Genomic DNA, 9737 nt, shown 5'->3' with positions numbered 1-9737 from the left:
CGGCACCGCCGCGGGCCCGGAGGCCCTGCCTGGCCCGCCCCGGCCCGCCCCGGCCCCCCCCTCTTCCTAATCCCGGGGCAAAGCTTTGCTTCAGGCTGTTGTGACGCAGGGCTCTGGTGACCAGAGGGCAGAGAAGTTCTAGAACTTCCTCTCATCGAAAGCTACTGACTTTCCACAGATGCCTCTATTTTTAGGCTTAACATAATTCACTTCATTCTCTGAACCTCTGAGCTAAGTAGTATAAAGTAGTAATTACCAAGCTTGTGCACTTGGCTGTCAGGCTCTTGAGTATAATTTGTGACTAGTTCTAGACTCTAAAACCTCGAGCTGATCCTCAGGTTTTTCGCATCTAAAAAATGGAAATAACAACCTTCATTGGGTTGTTAGGCTTAAAGAACACAGCTAAAAAGTGGCTTAAGCACTCAATGTTCTCTATTAATGGAAGAGTTTATATTTGAACGAGGAGCTTAAGACACAATGAGTTCACCAGACACCATGATGCCACACCCGTCCACCATTCATTCCTTTATTCATTCTACAAATATCGAGTGCCTACTGTGGGTCAGATACCTAACGTTATTGGTGGCTCAGCAATGAACAATCTGCCCTACCCATGTTTCATCAACTCCTAAAAATCTTAGATTTCTCATCTTCCGAGCCCCTCTGCTACTATCATTTCATCTCGGTCGCTGCCTTTAGTCCTGCCCCGAATTTATTCTCCCACAGATATATTTAAGAGAGACAGCCCGTGATGATTCATCCAAGGCACAAATCCAGTCCTGTAGTTCCTTCCTCAGAGCCTTTTGATTGTTCCCATCATGCACAGAATATAAGGCCCTTCATGGCTCCGCCTCTTTCCTCTTGTGCCTTGCTTTCTTCTATTGCCCATCATTGAGAGATACAACCTGCACCACACCTGTATGCTGTGTCCTGTCCCCCTTCCCCCAACCCTCTTCCCTGCTTGTGAATTCTATTATTTCAAACTCCTGTTCTATTACCTCCTTTGTGAAGCCTTCTCAGAAACACACCCCAGAGAATGTCACGCCTTCTTAGCACCTCTTTATACACTTTTTGTCACTACAATGTCCATTATGTACTGTATCGTTATTTTTGCTTATGTCTGTCTCTGTTACAGAGCTTCCTTAGGGCAGAGACCTTGACTTATAAATCTTTACACTCTAAATATATCCCTAAGATAATCATATTAGTAATTATTATTCATTTCGTTCCTGGGACATGCTAAGGTGGTTCTGGGCTCAGGACCTTTGCAATCGCTGTTCCTTCCTTGAGAATAGTCACCCTAGATGTTCACTTGGCTTCTAGTCTCAGGTAGCAGCTGATGCCTGCTGAGGTGCCTCATCAAATAGGCCTCCCCTGATCACCCAATTAAAATAATACCCCAGTCACTCTCCATGTTACCTTGTTTATTTTCATAGCACTTATCTTGATCTAAAACAATTATTTGTTTTATATTCTCCTCTGTTCCCCCCTGAAAGAGCCATGAGAGTAGGAGCCTATCTGGCATCAAAATGATTGGCACATGGTATGAGATCAATACTTTTTTTATAACCCAGCATTTCCTTTTTTTTAAAGATTTTATTTACTTTTAAAGAGGGGGGAGGGGGGCAGAAAGAGAAGGAGAAAAACATCAATGTGCAAGAGATACATTGATCAGTTGCTTCTCACACACTCCCGATGGGAAACCTGGGCCACAACCCAGGCATCTGTCCTGAGTGGGAATGGAGCTAGTGACCTTTCTGTTCTCAGGCTGGCACTCGATCCACTGAACCATACCAGCCAGGGCAATAAATATTTCATAAGTTATTATTATTATCTTAAACATTTTATTTATTTTTAGAGAGAGGGGAAGGAGGAGAGAAATATATATGTGGATGGGCTGCCTCTTGCAGACCCCCAACCAGGGACCTGACCTGCAAACCAGGCACGTGCCCTAACTGGGAATCGAACCAGTGACCTTTCAGTTCTCAGGGGGGCACTCAATCCACTAAGCCACACTAGCCAGGGCAATAAATATTTCTTAAATTAATTTGTTGAATATATTTTTATATAAGAAGAAATAAGAATTAGAAAACATAATGGGTGAGCTTTATGATAAAGCAAAATCTGCTCTGTTCTTTGCTTTTTGACTAGATTATAAGATTCCAGAATTCAACTTTATCATATTTTTAATATTTACTGAGCCAGGCCTAACACATAGCACATGGTAGATACTGATGAGTATATTTTCTGTTGCCCACATATTTCTCAGAATAGAGTTAATGAATTGGGTTTCTGTTGCTGAAAGGGTGTGGTGCCTTTTCTGTGGAAACAAATAAGATTCTAAACATTTTTCTGTGCTGGCACTTAGAGATATTGAATTCATTAGTAATTGGGCAATGCAACAATCAAATCATTCAAACATATATTAGTAGGATCCAAACTAGAAGTTGATTCACATCTGATAGAGGCTACTGGATTTATCAGCCAGTTCAGACCCTTGGTAAATTAATCTGGAACTGAGATCAGCAGAAATCAATCCACCTGTATTCAATTAAATCAGCTAATTTCAAAATACTCCACTAGACTTAAGATCTAATGAAATGTCACCATAAGAAATGTCTACTTGTTAGACATAACTTTGAAAAATTAATTATAAAGGACTTATTTAGGGTACTCATTATTCATGTAAATGAATCCCATGTACTAAATATCTTGATTTCAGTGTCAAGAAAAGTATGTCTCATCAGATGAACTCTTGAACTTCCTGATCAAAATTATTAGTCAGTGCATTTCCATTTATGTTTCCTGAGGGTGGAGATTATAGCTTACTCTTAGCTTTGGACACATACTGATTGCTTAAAATGGAATGTCATAGAAACCAAGGCAGAGAATGTTCCAAGAAGGAAGGAATGGTCAATCATATCAACTGTTAATAAGGTCTGAGAACTATCCATTAAATATAGCAATAAGGTTGTGTATAACCTTGGGAAAGTACTTTCATTAAAATCTGGATTACAATAGGATAAGGAAAGAATAGGAATATCGTGGTGAAAAGCACAGACTACTCTGTGCAAAAGCTTAGCTGTTTGGTGAAAGACATAATGTGCAGGCTGCAAGGAAAATGAGGAATGGATGAAGACTAGTTTTGTGTTTGTTTTTTATTTCTTAGTCTTCACAGTAATTGTCAAAGGGGAAGAACCAGTAGAGAGAAGAGTTGAAAATACGGGAATGAGAAGGGATAATTAAGAGCATAAGGCGCACTTCCCAGCTGGTGTTCCACAAATTTGCCACAAGCCATTGACCCACTCAGCCTTTGGGATGACCCGTGGGCAGAGTCCCCAAGCCAGTTCCCTGCAGCTTGAGCAACTTTCTCTGAAGTCCTGAGGGAAGCTAGTGGGGAATAAAGCCCAACAGCAGGCCCATGTATTCCACAGGTGAGGCGAACCATTCAGCTCTTCTCTACATTTAAATGAGAAAGTTCTGCCCAAGGGCGTGTTACTGCCCATGGTGGGCAAGGAGCCCTTGGGGTTGCCAGAAATATTTATGTTCTGGATGCTCAGGAAGCATGGCAGCCAGGCCCAGGTGCAGCTGGTAGGGTGGGGATAAAAGGAGATAGGAGTGAGTCTCCCATCGCATGCAATTCCAGGGAGCAGCCCCACATCTCAGCCTTCCTGTTAACTGGGCATGTCTGGCCTTTTGTACTTAGTATGTCCTTTTTAAGGTGTTCAGGCCACCTGTACCTCTGTACTTATGCTTGGATATATTTTCCTGGCGCATGTTTTATGCTTGATTTCTCCTTTATGGCAGAAGAGATGACAAGAAGCATCAATAAAATTACAGCCCATGTTTCTGTATTAATATGAACCTAAGAAAAAAGAGTCAATCAATGTCTTTGAGATCCTAAATTGTATAAAACTATAAGAATATATAGCACAGGGTTCTGCACTTAGTTTACATGCAATCAGTGTAAACTTTTCTTCAAAAATGTTCATGTTTTTAAAAAAATTTTCTTGAAGATCTGAAGGACTAGAAAGGAATTTGGAGAGATAAGCATACAGGTAATGTAGCCTAGATTGTAAATTCCTGATTAACAACCACAAATAGTTGTCTGGCTTTCTCATTAAAATTTAAAACAAGAAGCTGATTTTGAAGAGCAATATAGGGCTTCCGGTGATGAAATAGTCTGGTATTAATCAGTGCTATTTAGTGGTTGAACCAAATAAATTCTTTGTTCTTAATCTCAGCTCAATCTCCAGTAGTCTGTCCATCGTGTTCAAACATGAATCTGTCTACTCTATCGTAACTATGCAAAGAGTCAACTCTGGTTGGTTAGTGAAGAATTTTTTCCCATCTAGGTGACTCTCTTGTGCTGAGAATGTTTCCACTACAATGAACATTTGAAAACAGACTTTCTGAATTCCTGCTTTTTTTTTTTTTTTTTTTGCTCATATGACAGTTTCACTTGCAGGCAGAACACAGCGGGTGGGGGTGTCCTCCGCTGGAGGTGACCCTTGCTGCAGTGCTCCTCATGCTGTCAATCAACCAGAGGGCCATCTGTCCCACTTTAGATTTCAGGAGCCATCTTGCACATCTGCTGTGCCTTTTCTAACATCACTTATAAAACCCGCTGAAAGCTGTTAGGTGAATTAGGGGAACCAGAGTGCAGCTGCATGGAGCTGATTTTGAATCTTTGCAGCTGGGTGCTACACATCACTCTCAGTTTTGAAATTATTTTTTTGAGGAGATTAGAATCACAAAATGAATCATTCACTTTAATAACACCTCCTAAGAGACTGAGCCTTAAAATTCTGTTCTCTGAAAATTAAAAAAAAAAATACATATTAACAACTCACACCAAGTGTTTAAAATTCAAGCCAAGAAAGAATCATTAATAATACCTAACATTTGTTGTGCACGTACTGTGAGTCAAGCTCCGTTCTAAACATTCTGGTATAATATTGTATGAAACCCCCCTATAGGTACTAGGCACCATTACTATCCTCACTTTATGAGGGATTTGAGGTACAGAGAGGTTGAGTAACTTATTGCAGGTCACATAGCTAAGAAGTGAGCTGGGATTTGAATCTAGCCCACAGTCTAAACCAGTGCCTCTCAAACTTGAAAGTGCTTATGAGTCGACGGGGGATTTGTTTAAACACATGTTCTAATGAATGGGTCTGAGGTGAGGACTGAGATGCTGCATATGAAACAAACTCCCAGGTGAAGCCAGCGCTGCTGGTTTTAGGGTCACCTTTGAATGACAAGGGCTCACCCTAGTTCTCAACTTGGGTATGTATTAGAACCACCTGCACAGATTTTTTAAAATAATGAGGCCTAGGTTCCATCTCAAATTAGTTCCAGCAGGATCTTTGCATGTGGGGTCTGGGCAGGGGACAAACTGAGTGTGGGGATGGAGCATTAAAAGTGACTAAAGTTACTGTAAAGTCTTTGATTGTCTAACCACTGTGCTGTACATCTGAAGTTAATACAAAATATTCCATGTAAACTGTAATTGAAAAAGAACTTTAAAAAGAAAGTAAAAGAAGTGACTAAAGTTAATTTTAAAAGGGAAGGAGCTAGCCCTGGCTGGTGTAGCTCAGTGGATTGAGCACAGGCCTGTGAACTAGACAATCTCAGTTCGATTCCCAGTCAAGGCACATGCCTGCAAGGTACCCTGCAGGCCAGTTCCCAGCAGGGGACGCACGAAAGGCAACCATACATTGATGTTTCTCTCCCTCTCTCCTTCCCTTCCCCTGTAAAGATAAATAAAATAAAAAATTTAAAAAAAAGCAAAGAAGGAGCCATGGCTGGTGTGGCTCAGTGGATCGAGCACTGGCCTGAGAACCAAAGGGTGGCAGACTGGATTCCCTGTCAGGTCACATGCCTGGGTTTTGGGCCAGGTCCCTGGTAGGGGGGCGTGAGAGGCAACAACACATTGATGCTTCTTTCGCTCTTTTTCCCCCTCCCTCTAAAATCAAATAAATGAAACTTTTAAAAAATAAAAGGGAAGGAGAGGGCAGTGTCGATGCTAGGCCATTGACCACAGAATATAATTAGTCTAATTAATTCTATGTGCATCATTGATCTAATTTTTTTAAAGGCACAATTTGAAATGATTTTTAAATATACTCTGTAAATCTAAATTAAAAAGTATAGTTTTTCTGAGTAGAGAGAAGATAAAGAAAATTGTAAAGGTGATTTAGGGAAAGGACGAAAACCAACAAAATATAAAGTCCGTTCCCAAGGTTGACAAAGAAAATATTCTAATGAAAGCAATAAAAATTTGTTACTTTCTTTTAAATGTCTCCCCAAATTTAAATGACAAATGTTAACAGTGGACATGAAACTATAAATAATAGAATGTGAGTAGTTCTAATTTAAGAAGGCAGAGATATTGTCTTTTGTGGAGATCATTGATTTATAAAAACAGCATACCCACATAAGAAAAAAATGGCTTACCCTTAAAATTAAATGATATATTTTTCCTAAATAACTGCAAACTAAACATATATAGATATTTAGACAAATTTGGATAAAAGTGATAAGAGAGACTGCTGATAAATTTTGTATGATATGCCTTCAAGCTCATCTGAAATAAGTAATAATATTAGCCATATGAGGATTTAAATAGTTAATCTGTATAATCCCTGTATTAGCTATTGACTGCTGTGTAACAAAATTACCCTCAAACTTAGCAGCTTATAGCAATATACACATACTGTCTCATAGTTTTTGTGGGGTAGGAATGTGGGAGTGGCTTAGTTGTGTGATTCTGGCCCAGGGTCTCTTATAAGTGTCTGGTTAAGATGTAGGCTGGATTTACAGTCATCTCAAGGCTTCCCTTGGGGCTGGAGGCTCAGTCTCCAAGACAGCTTACTCACATGGCTGCTGACAAGGGCCTCAGTTCCTCTCCATAGACAATTGGTTCCTGCAGAGCAAATTTTCCAACAGAGAAGAAGAGGCCTTTTAGGACCTAGTATAAGAGGCTGCCATCATCGCTTCCTCCACATTTACTTGTTAGGAGCAAGTCACTATGTTTATTTTAGCCCACACTCAAGTGGAGGAGAAATTAAGCTCCACCTCTTGAAGGGAGGAGTTTCAAAGACTTTGTGGACATATTTTTAATGCACCACGGATTCTGTCATGGAGAACTGCAGCTTGACGTCAGGGTCGTCTGTCAAGTGGATGATTATATATTTCCCTGAAAAAGTCACCTACCTTCTGTAACCCAGTGTTCACTTCCCATTTGTTTCTCAAACCTCTGTTACCCCCACTTTTCCTCTGAACCTCTTCTCCAAAGGTCACTAAGGATCTGTTAGTCTCTAATTAAATTGTATACCTTTCACATCTTATTTTTATGTCTCCGCAGCATTTGATGCTGTCAATCACTTCTTAAATTAAATTATCTTAAAAATTTTTTTTATTCGATTGTTGTTCAAGTACAGTTTTCTGTCTTTTACTCCCATCTCAGCCCACCACCCCCATGGCTCCCCACCTCCCTCCCATTTCCAGCCCCCTTAGTTGTTGTCCATGTGTCCTTTACACTAGTTCCTATAAATCCTTCCCTGAAATTATCTTTCTTTTAGCTTCTGATATGATACTGTTACCCACTTTTCTGTCATGTTGTATTCAAGTAGTGTTTTCTGGTCCTGGTTGCATAACCCAGCTTTCTCATTTCTGCCAGCCTTTTACACATGAAGTAATGATCTTACTGTTGTTTTTATTTTCATTTTACTGACATTTTGGAGTACAGAGTTGTCTGGGAAAGGTGAGGATGGTGTATTAGTTTCAAAGGGTTCTGTAACCAAGTACCAGAATTGGGTGACCTAAAACTGAGAGCTCATCGTCTCATAGTTCCAGAGACTAGAAGTCTGAAATCAAGGTGTCAGCAGGCTCCTGCTCTTCCAGACAGCTCTAGAAAATAGTCCCTTTTTGCTTCTAGAAACTTCTGGTGTTTGCTGACAATCCTTAGTGTTCCTTGGTTTGTGCATACCTCACTGCAGTCACACGTTCGTCTTCTCCCTGTGTCTCCACATGGTCTCTCTCTGTGCAGCTGTCTCTGCCCAAATTGTCCCTTTGTATAAAGATACCAGTCACACGGGTTAGAGTTCACCCTAATGACCTCATTCTAACTTATCACTGTGAAGACCCTATTTCCAAATAAGGTCACACTCTAAGGTACTAGGAGTTAGGACTTCCACATATTTTTGTGGACACACAAATCAACTCATAACATGTGGTGCATTTATTTCTCTGTGAAGCACTCACTGCCAGTTAATGAGAAGCCTGTGATATATTATGTAACAAATATGAAATCCATTGGGTACTAAAGTAGATACTTGAAATTTTTAAAAATCTGAAATTATAAGTATAAAATGAATTAGTTCCAACTATGCCATAAAAATAGCTTAGTCAATAGATTAGTTCAACAAATTATGATGCTATTGTCAAGTTAAAAATCTATCCCAGGTGGTGAGACTGATGTCTATGGACCACAACAAGCATTGATTGTTGCACCTGCCCTTTCTTCCTTCTTTCGATAGTAGGGCCTGATTTTCCTTTGTGAACCCAAGTGCTGCTCACTTTCAGTGAGTGTGGTGTGGTTGGAGCTGATTATACCCCTCTCTTTGAGCTATGAGCCCCCGACAGAAGCTCAAACATCAGCTGGGCTGATGCTTGTCCTCTCTGGAATTTTGGCTGACAGTAACGGGAAAGAGGTGCATCCTTCCTCGGGTGTTGCTGCGATGCTGGTGCCTGCCTGGGAAGGAAGTTACTGCAGAGGAAGGCAGAGACCAGAGTGGGGGTGGGGAGGGAAAGAGAAAGAGTTTTTTGATGCTATCTTTAGAGTACTTGGATCCAGCTGCACTTGAGGTACAGAACTATCTCTGGACTCTGCAGTTCAAAGAGAAAAAAAGAAACCTTTTTTAATCTAGTTGGATTTGAATCGGTATCTAATTCTTGTCCCAGAAAGAGTCTTGACTGACACATGGACCAACATGGAAAGATGTCAAAAAAATCCTATAAAGATGAAAAAAAAGAAAAGAAACAAGATGCAAAACATATAGGATGATTCTGGGTTTTTTTTGTAAGAAAATAAAAATAAAAATAAGAAAAACAATCCTGGAAGAATATATATGAAACTGTTAGGAGTGCTTAATTAACAGAGAGGGAGAGAATGAGGCAAAAGGGATTTTTAATTTCTACATATTTCCTGATTTTTAAAAATGTGGATATTGATTATACATATAATTATTACTAGAAAAAGTGAGTATGATAGTGAAAAATTGGTAATAATGTAACTACTATCCCACAGTAAGAGGTGATTAAATAAATCATGACTCATCCAAACAATAAATACGATATAAAATCATCCTTTTAATGCATATGCTATAATAACACGGTAAAATGGTCACCGTTTTATGGTGAGTAAAAAAGGCACACAAGTGGCACACACAGTAGGGTCATAGTATTGTAGGTGACGTAATGGAGTGCTTCCCAGTAGGACTTCAGCATCGGGCAGCCACAAAACTCGCAGGACTTTCAGCCAGTTAGTCTCTCTGCACTGACTTGTTTCCTGTGAAAGGTAAAAGATGCTGATAGTACCTATCTCACAAGGTTGTTGCGAAGAGTGAATTATTCGTGCAAAGTATCTGGCACATAAAGCATATCTTAAAGGTTATACATATGCATTAGGAAAGATAAAAATACAGCAAACATTTTAATAGTTATTTAGTTGT

This window comes from Artibeus jamaicensis, unplaced genomic scaffold (genome assembly GCF_021234435.1).
Source record: "Artibeus jamaicensis isolate MK-2021 breed Jamaican fruit bat unplaced genomic scaffold, CSHL_Jam_final contig_889, whole genome shotgun sequence".
NCBI lineage: Eukaryota > Metazoa > Chordata > Mammalia > Chiroptera > Phyllostomidae > Artibeus > Artibeus jamaicensis.
Note: the sequence above shows the minus strand (reverse complement) of the source record.